The 14,600-nt window shown below is 40.2% G+C and overlaps 1 pseudogene; it reads right to left on the bottom strand.

The window, feature by feature from the left end:
• Positions 1-5,108: 5,108 nt before the first annotated feature.
• LOC148102166 (uncharacterized) lies at positions 5,109-13,729 on the bottom strand (annotated as a pseudogene).
• Positions 13,730-14,600: the final 871 nt, after the last annotated feature.

The raw sequence follows: 14,600 nt of genomic DNA, 5'->3' as shown, positions 1-14,600 counted from the left end.
CATCTGTATCAAATAGGAACTGGAGAGTGTGCTTAGTTTGTATGCAAGTGTTTTGGGTGTGTGTATGCTGTGCAGATGAGTGTACATGTGTGACAAATTGGTAAAAGATGATGCTGTCATTTTAGATTAAGTAGAGTGACAAGCTTCAGAGCTTCATTTTACACAAGAATCCATTGGATCAAAACTCCCACATACCTGCCAGGTTTATACCATCTCTACCTCTGCTTCTCAAACACTGCAGAGAAACCACAATTGCAGGCGCTGGCAGTGTACATTCAAACAGAAAACATTTCACTCTGTAGAATCTGCCATAAATTCCTACACAGCATTGTTTTGGGGCTGTGGGGGCACATTATCACTAATTATTTAGCAGTGCATTAATTCTATTAGTTTCTATCTGTGAGTAGTATTGATGTCTACATCTATATTGACATGTATCACAAAGTATTAAGGTCTTCTACCACAAATCTTTTTGTGTGTGTCATCATACTGTTGTTTTTCTTCCATTACTTATTCTGTTATTTATTTTGAATTTAAGTATCAGTCACCCAAAAAAGTAAGGACCCACTTAAAACATAAAAGCTTTAGCCCTATAAATAGTAAAAGAACAGAATGAAGCTACAGCACAAAAAAGCATTTTAATTTTCATATTTAGAGCAAACAATCCTTGCACATCCTCCTTATTTTTCGGGGCAGGTTTTTTGCCATATTTCAGAATTGTTCAAAATGATGCAAACACAGACGTGTGATGGGAAATAACCAGTGTTGGGAAGGTTACTTTTAAAATGTATTCCATTACAGAATACAGAATACATGCCCTAAAATGTATTCTGTAACGTATTCCGTTACGTTACTCAATGAGAGTAACGTATTCTGAATACTTTGGATTACTTAACATATTATCATGCATTTTACAACTACATGAATGTGATTTATTACTATTACTGAAGGTCCGCGGCTCCGAACCGTAGTTGTCACGGCGAGTGAGAAGAGCCGTGTGGAAAAGGAAAAAGAGGATCCAAACGCAGGCAGTCGTGAAGGTGTGAAGGTGATTTATTGAACACGAAATATAGAGAGGCAAACGGCGAAACGGAAAACTAAACTATACTGGGACAACTAAACTACAGAGCATGAACAAGAACACGAACATAAAGGAAGGAAGGAAGACGATGGTACATGATGGTGACGGCAGGGAACACACGGATGAAACATGGTGGGAACGCAGACAGACCAGCAACTACGATGACAGAGGACACGACTTAAATACACACAGAGAAACATGGGAATTACACACAGGTGGTGGACACAGCTGGGAATAATCAACAAGACGAGACAGAGGGAAAACTGAACACACTCACATGAGACGCAAACCTTCACAATAAAACAGGAAACGAGAACACTACACCAAGACGCAGACCTGAGAGACAGACAGACAGAATGACACATGGAACCTGAACTAAACTAAATGTGAGATACAACCGAGAACAAATCCTTAACATGAATAAACAGAAACATAGAATTCTAATAATAATAATCCTCATAGTGCCCAAAACCACGACAATTATTCAAAAATAAACTAACAATCCAAAACTCAAAATACTGGGTCGAAACTGACCCAGAACTGTGACAGTAGTAAAGGGACCTCTGACTAATACGGTTCTGTGTCGGGCTCGTAGCCGAAAACTAGCTTTACTTTGTTGTCTGGGTCAACTATGCTTGCAAGAGACAGAGAGAGGCGTTGAAAGGCTGCTCCAACGGAACTTATTGTTTCGGAGGAAAACACGAACACAGCGTACAGTCGAGTCTTAATAGCTTACTTACAACTGGGCTTGTCAGGCACTCTTCTTGGCTGCAGTGGTCATTATTATATTTACACACCGGTTGCACTTCCAGCTCCCGTTTTTGCTCGATGACAGCTCGTACTTTTCCTTTTTCTCCCTCCCTCGCTCACAGACACATAACAGGTATGGCAGTCCATTCTCCCTGCAGCACGGACTACACTGCCTATGATGCTACATTCTTTAGAGCTATGCCTGTAGCATTCTGCCTATTAGCTTAGCTTAGAATGTCAAATTAAAGCATAATATGTGGCATAAAACTGACACTTCTAATGAACCTTGTAAGTAACCCCCCCCCCCCCCCCCCCCCCACACACACACACACACACACACACACACAAATAGACTTAAGAGAGGTATGCTAAAAACTGCAAAACACTAACCTTCTGCAATTGTATCAATAGTTGATGAACAATACATTACATTGTGTTCTTTCTGCCATGGGTTGCAAGTTAGAGGAACCAAATACAGACACATGAAGCAGGTTGATTGAAAAGTCAAAGTCAAAGAATTACTACTACACAGAGACTATAGTAAACAAAAGGAACACACTGAGAAAACAAAGCACAAATAACAGACTGTATGCACAGTAACTGGAACTCAAATAAAATAAGAACAAAAAGGATTAAAATAAGAGTGTACAAATAGTTCAAAACCCCAAACAAAAACAAGCTAACAACAAAAAATCTCAGCGAAACCATGTGAAAAAATACCAAAAAATAATCAAAATGTCAATACATTATACTAGGACACAAGTACGGTTAGAATAGTACAACCTGTAGCTTAATTTGTTCTATTTGACTATTGGCGCATAGACGGAAAGCTGCCCACACAAGAGCTTAAAATACCATGCTGCCTAACAACAACAAAACACAATAGTGGAGCGTTCGCACTAAATTAGAACAGTGTGAGAAGGAAGGACTACAACTGCCACTTATGGGGTGCAACCACGTCAGTAGGAGAAACACAATTTGAAGGAAAGTGGCTAGTTAAATAAAAGCCGTGTGAGCTATCTGTAAAGCTTAAAGTAAAACATTAATTGACTATTTTGGTGCATGGATTGTGACTTTTTTTTGCTTTTTTTTTGCTTTCATTAAAAGCTCCATTTGATGTTGTTGACCAGTTTTCCTACACATCCGGCAGACGACTGCTGCAGACTTTTTAAAAATATATTCAAACCTTCTGGGAGTCTGGATGGATGATGATGGAAAATGGTCCCTTGGAGACTGAGTATTTTTCAATCTTGTAGTTGATAGGTTTATAAAGCAGAAAGTCATGGTGTGATTTACTATATAACTGCTTTTTATTTATCTAAATCCTTCATAAAAATTTACTTCCTATATGCCTGTGTATAGCAGTGGGGGTACACGCAGCCAATCACAAACAGATCTAGGTGTGCTGATATAAATTTACCGATCTTGATATGAAGCACTGTGAGTGAAGAAGACTGCGGTGACAAGGACAATGATAGGCAACAGTAGGCGCTTAGCACACACCTGTCACACACAGTGAATCAGGGTTGACAACCCCTCAACTATTGGCAAGACGGGTGACAGAGCAGCAGAGAGACCAAAGAAAAAAGTGAGAAAAGAGTGAGAGGGAGGAAAAAAGAATAAACAGTTAGAGATAAGAGTGGGGGTTGTAAACACTGGATAAACAATTGCCTTGTGTGAAATGGAAAGCACAGAGCAGTTGCATTAGTGACCCCATGAGAGTGAGTGATATAGAGAGAGACTGTTGGCATCAGATGCTCACACTGTCAGCAGTAAACACAACTTTCAGCAACTGAAGATTACAACTTCTGCAAGTGCCAGGTCAAATACACACTCTCAGCATTGAGCTTGTTCTCCGGTTTTTTCCATTCAGCCTCCTTTGCTAAACACAATCATTTTCATGAGTGCAATGCATTTGCGTATCTAAGCATATGTATTATGTTGCTTTAACCTCCTAGGACCCGGCGTCCACATATGTGGACATCACATTTTGGGTATTTAGACCAAAATACTCAATTTTGCTCTACATGGGCCTGATATCCACTTACGAGGACATTATACTGCTGCTGTTCTATCAAAATTTTAAATGAATATCCTCATTTGTGGCTGTTATTTTTCTTAAAAACAAAAATAAGGTAAAAAAAAAAATCTGGTAATTCTTTGTTTTTATATTCATCGGGCCCCAATATGCCCAAATATCAAAGAGAAATTAAAAATGCATTTCGTGGAAGAGTTCGGGTCTTAGGAGGTTAAGTCATTTCCTTGTGTCATACATGACCTGATAATTAACATAATTTACAAGTGTTAGAATGAAGTGCAAGAAAAATGCCTTTTCTTATCAGTCAGATAATAAAGGACACGAGAAGATGACAGAAAATACAAGTCTTACAACTAACTACAACCCCAAAAAGTTTAAGTGGGAAAATAACTGCAATATTTAATATACAACCACATTTCTTGGACAAAAAGATGTGCATGAGAACAATAAATACACAGAGTGATTCAGCAGACCAGAGGAGGGGATAATAACAATCAACAGAAACACACAAGGCATGACATAATAACACTAATAACTCTGTCTTACCACCCCTACAATTTACAGTGCAAATGTGTCCCCTGGTCAAATGTTAATTTGTATTGTGGTGTCATGGTGCATTTGTGGCTCAGATTAGATAGAAATGCATTGGGTGTGCTTGTGGTATACAATCTGGCTACATGTGTAAGTCTTACTGTATAATTTGTTGAATATTGTGATTAGCAGTTATTTTTCAAACTTTTTAAAAAAAGAATCAGTGAGTGTTGTAAAACTGCAAAATTTAGCTGTGATTCAAAAATATTACTGATATAGTCAAAATGATAGTATTGTCATCCTGAAACTTTCAAAACAAGTAAGTGACAGTGTTGTTCTTTTACCTGCCCCATCATAAATAAGTACAAGCCTATAATACAGAAAGTGGAATAAATAAAAGCTACTGGTCTGTACCTTAAACTGCACATGCAGGGCAACATAAATGACAGACACTTTACTCAGACACCCATCGATCCATTTTCTGGACTTATCCAGGTCTGGGTCACAGTGATAGCAGTCTAAACAGAGACACCTACGTCTCCCTCTCCCCGGCCACCTACTCCAGCTCTTCAGGCAGGACGCCATGCCATTCCCGACCCAGCAGAGCGATATAATCTCTCCAAGCGTGTCCTGAGTTTGCCTTGTCCCAGTTGGACATGCCTAAAACACCTCACGTACGAGGAGTCCCAGTCAGAAGCCTGAATTGCCTCACCTTGCTTCTGTCATTATGGAGGAGTAGAGCTCATCTCTGAGCCCCTCCCCTAACAAGGTCCTACCATATCTGAGAGAGCACAGACACCCTTTGAAGGACACTCACTTCTGCCACTTGTGTTGTCAGTGTCATTCTCTCGGTCACTACCTGCAGCTCGTGGCCATAGGTGAAGGTAGGAACTCAGATCGACCTCGAAATCGACAGCTTCACGTTAATGCTCAGCTCTCTCTTCACCATAACAGATTGGTACAGTGTCCGCATCGCTGCAGACACTACTCCAATCCATCTGTCACTCCACTCTCCCCTCACTTGTGAACGGGACCATGAGATACTTGAACTCCTCTACTTAGGATGACAGATTGTTCCTCTTTATGTGTGACTGCACAGCATTTTTCCCTCCCTGTCCCCTTGCCTATCCCACAACTTGAGACAATGAACAAGATTTTAAATAGTTCACATTTTGACTAGAATGGATTTTAGCCAATGTATATGAAGGGAAGGCTTTATATTATAGTCGTAAGAAGGTTAGTGTCTCTAACGCCATACTCAGGGCATCAGGGGAAGTTACAAGTCACTGAAAATTCACAAGCTTTGCAAATTATGTCGAATATGATGGAAACTAGCGCACGAAAAATCAAGCTGCAGTACATTCTGAGAAATAGAGTTTTTGTCTTTTTGTTCAAGTTATTTTTCAATTTCACATGGGGGGAAAATATCAGTGTATGTGTGGATAATTGCATAAAAATTGCTGTCAGCTATAGCTCAAAAATCGTATGCCAATTTAAGTAAACACCCAAAAAGTGTTCCCAGACAGAAGAGTAAAATAATAGTACAATAAAATTCAGACATCTTGGCAATTTGGCATTGAATTCAGACATAAAACTCAGCAGTGTCGAGACTGCATCGACAAAAACACAGTGTTTGCCTCATATTCACTGTGTTGGGATACGGTCACCCCACCACCACTTGGGTCACCAGCTTAGAGGGAGCACTTACACCCTTTTCCAGCAGGCTTGGCAGTGCTAATTCTAATCCCAGGCACTTCATACTCAGTTGTAAATCACCCAAGTACGAGTTGGAGATCATCTCTAGAAGAAACCAACAGGACCACATCCTCTTCAAAAGCAGAGATGAAATACGGAGAAGATCTACACGGACATCATCCACCTGATCATCCACCCTCTAGCTAAGCTATAGAAATTCTGACCATAAAAGAATAAAGAACAGCCCTGGCAGAGTCCAGCATCCACCAAGATTGAGTCTGACTAATTGCTGCCAATGCAAACTAAGGTGTCAGTACAGTTGTAGATGGACCAAATAGCATATGACAACGGACGGATACCTCATACTCTTACTCCCTGAAACACCTACTGAATGTCCTCTCAGTCAACAAAACACACATAGACTGAAACTTTTATTATCATAATGAAGCTATGATAACACAAAGAACATTACAGATGGTTGAGTAATATTTAAAAATTAAGAATTTTCCACTGAAAAATATCAGATGTTTACTATTTCTATCAAAATATTTCCACAGTGAAAACTGACATTAGCGTGTTGTTTTCAGGCCATGTGCTGTTCCAAATCAACAAGCATGGAAAAGGAAAGTGGCTTATAAAATGCTTCACAGAATCTGTACTGATGCAGGCTTACAAACCATAAGCTGTGAATGCGTAGCACCTGTTTTGTCTCTGATATGGAGGAAACACTTCATGAAGAAAAGCGCTTCATAAATCATGTTTTTTCTTTTTTTGATTTTCTTAATAAATCCGTCTGACAGCAGCATAAATAACTGAAGACGTTGGTTGAAGTTCATTTCTCTGTTGCAGAAAGAAGAAGGCCTCTCCAACCTTGCTGTATTTCTACCATTTAATTAAAAGGCCCTTCAAATTTTACAAGTGTGACCCTAAGCCAAGTTACTCTCACCGTGGAGTGGGAGGGCACTGGTGCCAGACTGGACTTGGACCAGAAAGAAGTGCAGGGACACTTTGATGCAGTATTAATCTGGGATATTTCCAAAGAATAGTGCTTGTTATTGTCTTTTGCTTTTTTAGATAAATGTATTTTTAAACTCTTTTAAACACTCACAAGTATTCATGTATTAGCACAAGGTTTTGTACATTCACATGACTGTATTTGGTGGATGTTGACAGAAGAGAACTGAACCTAATTTAAAGACAACTGAACTGGAAATTAAGCTGATCTGCCCATTCAGTTCCCCTTTTGTGTAGTTTTTGTTCTGTTGTGTCTGGATTGATGCTCTGAATAGTTTGTATGTATTTGAGTTCATGCATTAATGTAATGTAATGTAAAACAGCAATGAACTAAGCAATGCCCCCCCCCCCCCCCTTTAATGCATATGCAGGTGAAGAATGGTAGGAAGTTTCATAATGTAAAACTTCTAATATTTTTAGTACATTAGCGGGTTGCTTTGTTTTTAAGGACATAATAATCTGGCAGAGAACACAGAGTTATCTTTTGGGTTATTTATCCTGGGAAGTAAAAATCACGTTTACAGTCAATAATGCAAATAAATGTAAAAAGAAAAAAAATAACCTGCACAGATGTAATTACTGTAGTATACATACTTTCCCAGTGCTCAGTCCCAAGTTGTGCAGAAGATCCAAGGCCTGTGTTACTGGTGCAACGACATTAAAATGCATAGGACTGCAGAAAGAGTGCAAGACAGAAAAAAACACTGAACAAGAAGTGCCAAAATATCTGCGGTGGCTTAGCCTAATATAACACACTTAGTCAAACAAAACAAAGCAACCCGCTAATGTACTAAAAATATTAGAAGTTTTACATTATGAAACTTCCTACCATTCTTCACCTGCATATGCATGAAAAGGGGGGGGGGGAGGGGGGAGATGACTTATAAAATTAAGTACTCATCAAATAATTTATAATTGACACAATGTGCCCTTTAGAACTCTTCTGTCATTGTAGCAGACAGATACTCATTAATCTCTACTGTATGTACTCGCACAGCAGCAGATTGAGGGCATGGCAACGAAGCATGTCTGCCAAAAGTCAGCAATTTCTGTTTGGATTTGGGGGAAGAGCAGGGGAAACAAAAACAATGTTGGGGTCGTGTCAATTCACCTAACAATGATAAACACGTAACACAAAATGACATGCTGTCCTCCATCACTGCAGCAGATCCAGACAGCCATCTGCGAGGAGTAATGCAGCCTGTCTAGTCTCTGCTCCCCGCCAGTTACTCTTCTGCTCAGTTGTTTATTTATTTCAAAGTTGGGAGGAAAGTGCATTGTCATCCAATATTTGCTCTTTGGAAATATTATCAGTAAGGACAGACTGAAACAATAACTCCATTGCAGCACACTCTGTGTTCCAACAACCACATGATGCTGCGTGTTGATGCAATATGTGCAAGTCATGAATTTGTCCATTGGAAGGGAAGTTTCAGATTAGATCTTTTTTTTTTTAATGGAAAAGACCAACAAGTCTATCAGAATAATGACAAAAGTGATACAAAAACAGCATCTAAAATAGACCAAGCATGTAAATAACTGTAAGAAATTAGTTCAAATTGGGTGTACACCGCCTCTGGCCCTGTGGTAGCTGGGATAAGCTACCGTGATCAACCAAGTTACTGATCTAGAGCATAAAGTAAGCACCATTGTATTTGAGAGAGTGCCAGACAGACAAACACATGGAGAATAGAAAAAGTGACTTTCATGAAAGGATTCGCAATACAGAGTTCAGGAAATAGAGTGTGATTACATTCGCCGAGCAGTGAGAACTGGATCCCTGTTGTCACTGCTTATAACCTACTGTTTCCTGCCAAGCAGATGCAGGTGGGAAGTCTGTACCATGAAGAGAGCCAGCCGAGAAAATCAAAGACATCCAAAGAAATAGTTTTTACTGCTGTCAATCTGTCAAATATAAAGTATACATCAAACACCTCAACTGTGACTTTACATGCTGTGGGATTTAGAATTTGTGTAAGCAATTATACAAAGTCAGTCACTATCAGTACCAAGCAAAGAGGTCTTAATTAGAAACACAACAGCTTTAAACATGTTGCCTCCTGCTTGCTGGATGGAATCCATTACCATTATATCTGGCTTTTTAACATAATCAGTATCGCAGCATTATATCCAAAGCTCTATTTTACATTTTTTTTCACACATCTAATGTCTTCAGGGACAAAGAAAGTTTTCCTTGTTTTACTTTCCAGGTCTGCAAATTATTTCCTGCCAAGACTTTCCTGTACATTGTCCCAGCCATACAATTTCCATAGCAGCCCCAAAAGAGCCAGCGTTACTGTGCTCAAAATTAGATTTAAGGCTCCTAAAAACACAAATGGAGCTGATTCACTTTGTCTGCAGCATTATACTTAACTCAATAGAGAAGTGTAGCTCAATTTGGAAGAATGACAGCCTAATAACATGTACTAAAAATGATGGTTTTGACCACTCTGACTGACAATACTTGTAACCATGTCTCAAACTGCAATTATGATATTTGTTTACCTTCGGTTTTGCTTTGATTGCGGATTATGTTTAGTTTCATTTTGCATTTTTCACATTCTCCTCCCTTGATTTTAGTTCTAAAGTTAAAAGAAGAAAGAAAAACTTTTTAAAGAGAAGAAGATGGATTTTTATTATCTTTTTAAGTTTCTTATGAGCAGTGTTCAACAGTAATGTGTTAAGCATATTTTATTTACCATGAGTAATCTAAGAAATTACTATTTCTAAAACAGTTATGCTGCAGGTAGTACTGCTGGATTATTGCAGTAGCAGTTTTTATCAGATCTGTTTTTGTTTTTGTTCGTTTTCCTTGCCATCACCACAGGTCCGCTCGGGTCACGTCAGCCACACGGCAAAAAGCTAAATGAAGAATGCAAGAAGATGTGAAGAGAGAAAATTGTACTTTGAACAGCTGGAATATTTTCAATATTTTTAGTTTGTCTCGGTCAGAAATGCACAGAATATTGTCAATTCTTTTTTAACTTTGTTTCAGCAGGAGCACCTTTCAACCGTGAAAGCTATCTGATTTGATAGCTCAACAATGTGAAATTTGCTGAAAAATACACTCGCATTGACAGGAAGGCCTCTACCATCGGTAATGCAGACTCATATAAATTGGATTTTAGAGCAGGACACGGAGGTGGAAAGACCTTAATTGAACAAGATTTGAAAAGGCTCGGCACTTGTCAGGATTCATTGGCTTCAAGATAGCAGTTTGGGTGACTGTTGACTTCTCCAAGATCAATAAATGGAAATGATTCAGGCTTAACAATTTTTTAAAGCAGGATGGTTAATGAAAGCCATATAACAACAACAATAATAATAATAATAATAATAATAATAATAATAATAATAAAAAATAATAGGAAAGTAGTTGTATATCTTTTTTAAAGAATTAGGTAACGATAAGTAACATTACAAAGTAATACCTGAGAGCTCGTGGGTTTTAAGCATAGCTTTACACGCGTCTAAGCCATGGCAGCTTATGCTCAAGTGGAGCTTGTTTTGCAGACAAGCTGAAACCGCACATCATAAATCTCATGTTAGTATAAATTTACACATCGAGGCACATGTAGACAGAGGTGTGACTGAATACACACGCCTCGAGGGAAACAAATGGAGAAGAAATGAAGAGAAGATGATCGTGTCATCTGTGGGTGACAACACTTCCAGAGGAAGCACGATGATGATGATGCCACACTCAAAGTATAACATTTGAAGAAGGCTCCGATCTCTCACAGCTCCATTGCCATGGTAACAGCAAAGTGATGCAAAAGCTGGATCTCGCTATAAACTCCTGAAAGTTCTTTAGGGTCAGAATGCTGCAGCGGATTTATATGTACTGTTTTATATCCTACATTTGAATTCTGTTTGCAGTGGATCAAATGATTAATTTTTAGTTTGTGACCTATCGATCTGCATATATGCTTCTTATTTGATGAAGAATAAAAATGCAGTAGAAGACACATCACGGTGGTAGTCATTAGTCATCTAGCTTTTGATATAGGGGCAGTGGAAAGGCAGCAGAGATCTGATGTGTTTTAGCTATTTCCATATCTCTTAACCACTCCCAGCAGCTCTGTTTTAGAAGTAGTACAGAATCTTAAGGTGCATTTCCACCAGAGAAGTTATTCGATCCAGCGCTGCTGTGGATAAACTTAGCTAGCACCTGCATTATTGCATACTGTATTATTGTTAGCCTGCCAAAATAAATGAACATAAGTTGATGGATATGAGTGGAACAAAGTTTAACATTGGACTGGAACAATGGAATTTGTTTTCTTTCTTCTTTTTATTTTTTTTTTTAGTTTGATTAACTCGATTCAGGCTCGTTTCTCAGAACAAATATCAGGTTAATAGAAACTGTAAAAAGCTTACATATATAGGAAAGCTTAAGTGGTAGAGCTTGTAGTGATATCCAGATTCGGTTTTAGTTAAAAATGATTGATTACCACTTGTTTCAAAGCTGTTTTTAATCACTGGCTTTTCATCTCAGAAGACACTCACACAAAACACATTTTGTACTGAAACAATACACATTTCCTACTGAAGCAGGAATGGGTGAAAGTGATTGAATCTTGGCACTATTTCAGCTTTTGCCATAGGCTTGATTTGAAATAATAGAGAGTATTTATAAAAAGAAACTAAAAGGGCCGATAACTGCCTCAGGAGTCAGTGAAGACCAATAAAGAAATGATTTGATAAAAAGTAATATATCAGTTTTACTTAATATTAACGATTAAAAGTATATGTGAACTATGCACTAGCTATTCATTCAATGCCTTAAAACCAGTAAAACAAGGTCCAGTGTATTCTTTGTCTGACTAAAAGCAATTTAATGTATTAATTATAACAATCAGTCATCAATATTCTCATACAATAAACATTTGTATGAAGACTTTTACAGCAACCCACGTTGTTCCCTGTCATCTTGGTTTACACCAAATATTTGGAAATATTTGTTTTACATTATTACATTTACATGAGCAATTTATCAGGTAAAATCTGTCAAATTTCCTTGATAATTATACTTTTACAAAGAAATAGCTTTAACTTGTCTTGGTAAACCTGAATCCAATAAATAAAAGTAGTAAAAACAACAACAAAAAATATACTCTACAGGCAAAATGTACTGTTGTTGAACAGACACAGGATTTACTAATTAACAAGCACTATTTGATTTAATGCCTCTAAATCAGTTCTACATTTGCATTGGCATATATTAGGGATGTACCGATACCGGTATCGGTATCGGGTATCGGCCTCGATACCACATTTTCTAAAGTACTCGTACTTGTTAAAAGTCCCCCGATACCGGGGACCGATACCACGGTCTGAGACCTGTCTATGTTTGAGCGGCATGTAAGGGGTTAATCACAGGCCCCGAGTGCCCGCCCCCAGGCCCCGGCTGCAGCTCAGAGCTGAGAGAAGGGCAGGCGAGACAAGTCAGCCGTGTGGAACTATTACAAAGTGAACGAAGACGCGAAAACAAAGGCGGACTGCAAATTGTGCTCAGCGAAATTGTCCAGAGGAGGCTCAAAAGGTAGTGCATTTAACACAAGTAATTTAATCAAGCACCAAAATCCCAACACGACAACGAGTACAAAGAGTTTGCCCACGCTTATTTACCCATGTGGTACCCTGTGGGTGGCCAATCCTTCAAGCTCGGGTCCTCTACCAGAGGCCTGGGAGCTTGAGGGTCCTGCGCAGTATCTTAGCTGTTCCCAGGACTTCACTCTTCTGGACGAAGATCTCCGCTGTTGTTCCCGGGATCTGCTGGAGCCACTCGCCTAGCTTGGGAGTCACCGCACCTAGTGCTCCGATTACCACTGGGACCACCGTCACCTTCATCCTCCACATCTTCTCGAGCTCTTCTCTGAGCCCTTGGTATTTCTCCAGCTTCTCGTGTTCCTTCTTCCTGATGTTGCTGTCATTCGGAACCGCTACATCGATCACTACGGCTGTCTTCTCATGTTTGTCTACCACCACTATGGTTGGTTAGCCACCACCATTTTGTCCGTCTGTATCTGGAAGTCCCACAGGATCTTAGCTCGGTCATTCTCCACCACCCTTGGGGGCGTCTCCCATTTTGACCCCGGGACTTCCAGGTTATACTCGGCACAGATGTTTCTGTATACTATGCCGGCCACTTGGTTATGGTGTTCCATGTATGCCCTGCCTGCTAGCATCTTGCACCCTGCTGTTATATGCTGGATTGTCTCTGGAGCATCTTTACACAGCCTGCACCTGGGGTCTTGCCTGGTGTGATAGACCCCAGCCTCAATGGATCTTGTGCTTAGTGCTTGTTCTTGTTCTGCCATGATTGTTGCTTAGGATTTCTGGGTATCAGCCACCTTCTCTATCTGCCGGTGGTACATACCGTGCAGGGGCCTGTCCTTCCATGATGGTTCCTTGCCTTCCTCCACTTTCTTGGGTTTCTGCTGCCTGAGGTATTCACTGAGCACGCTGTCAGTTGGGGCCAACTTCGTGATGTATTCGTGGATGTTCGTTGTCTCATCCTGGACTGTGGTGCTGACACTCACCAGTCCCCGGCCTCCTTCCTTCCACTTAGCGTACAGCCTCAAGGTGCTGGACTTGGGGTGAAACCCTCCATGCATGGTAAGGAGCTTTCTTGTCTTTATGTCAGTGGCTTCTATCTCCTCCTTTGGCCAGCCTATTACCCCAGCTGGGTACCTGATCATGGGCAGGGCGTAGGTGTTGATGGCCCGGATCTTGTTCTTACCGTTCAGCTGACTCCTCAGGACTTGCCTGACCCTCTGCAGGTACTTGGTGGTTGCAGCTTTCCTAGCGGCCTCTTCATGGTTCCCATTCGCCTTATTTACCCATGCTTATTAGCACAGAGGAGCATAGCTGATGCTATAGCAGTGCGACGGAAAATAGTTGGGCATTTTAAACATTCCGCCTTAGCCTACTCTCGCCTCGAGGACATTCAGGGACAGCTCAACCAGCCAATAAAGAGACTGCAGCAGGACGTACAGACGCGCTGGAACAGCATGTATTACATGCTCCAGTCCCTCATTGAGCAAAAGCGAGGGCTGGGCGTGTATGTGTCCGAGCACGAACTCCCTGACTATCTCACCGCTCACCAATGGGCTCTTATGGAGACGACTGTTGCCATCCTCGCCCCCTTTGAGGAACTAACTAAAAAAGTGAGCAGCTACGACGCACTAGCCTCTGATGTCATCCCAGCTGTGACTGTGCTTGTGAGACTTCTAAACAGAGAAACAGACGAGTAAATACCTCGCAGCCCCATGTAACAGTGTGGAAAGTGAAAGGCTTTCTAGCTCAGTGTCACACATTATAGATGAAAACAGAAACAGTCTGGCTGCTGATAATGCAGAAAAGCTACTTTTCTTAAAAAAAAAACCCTGCCACTCACTTTTTCTCTCCATTAAGTGAGTCATCTTAGACTTGATGTTAATACCTACCTCAGTTGCACTGACTGCCACAGTTCTATGTTGGTGGATG

Source organism: Neolamprologus brichardi, chromosome 7 (genome assembly GCF_056152115.1).
Source record: "Neolamprologus brichardi isolate AB-2024 chromosome 7, ASM5615211v1, whole genome shotgun sequence".
Lineage (NCBI taxonomy): Eukaryota > Metazoa > Chordata > Actinopteri > Cichliformes > Cichlidae > Neolamprologus > Neolamprologus brichardi.
This window is presented reverse-complemented; position numbering and strand designations above follow the sequence as displayed.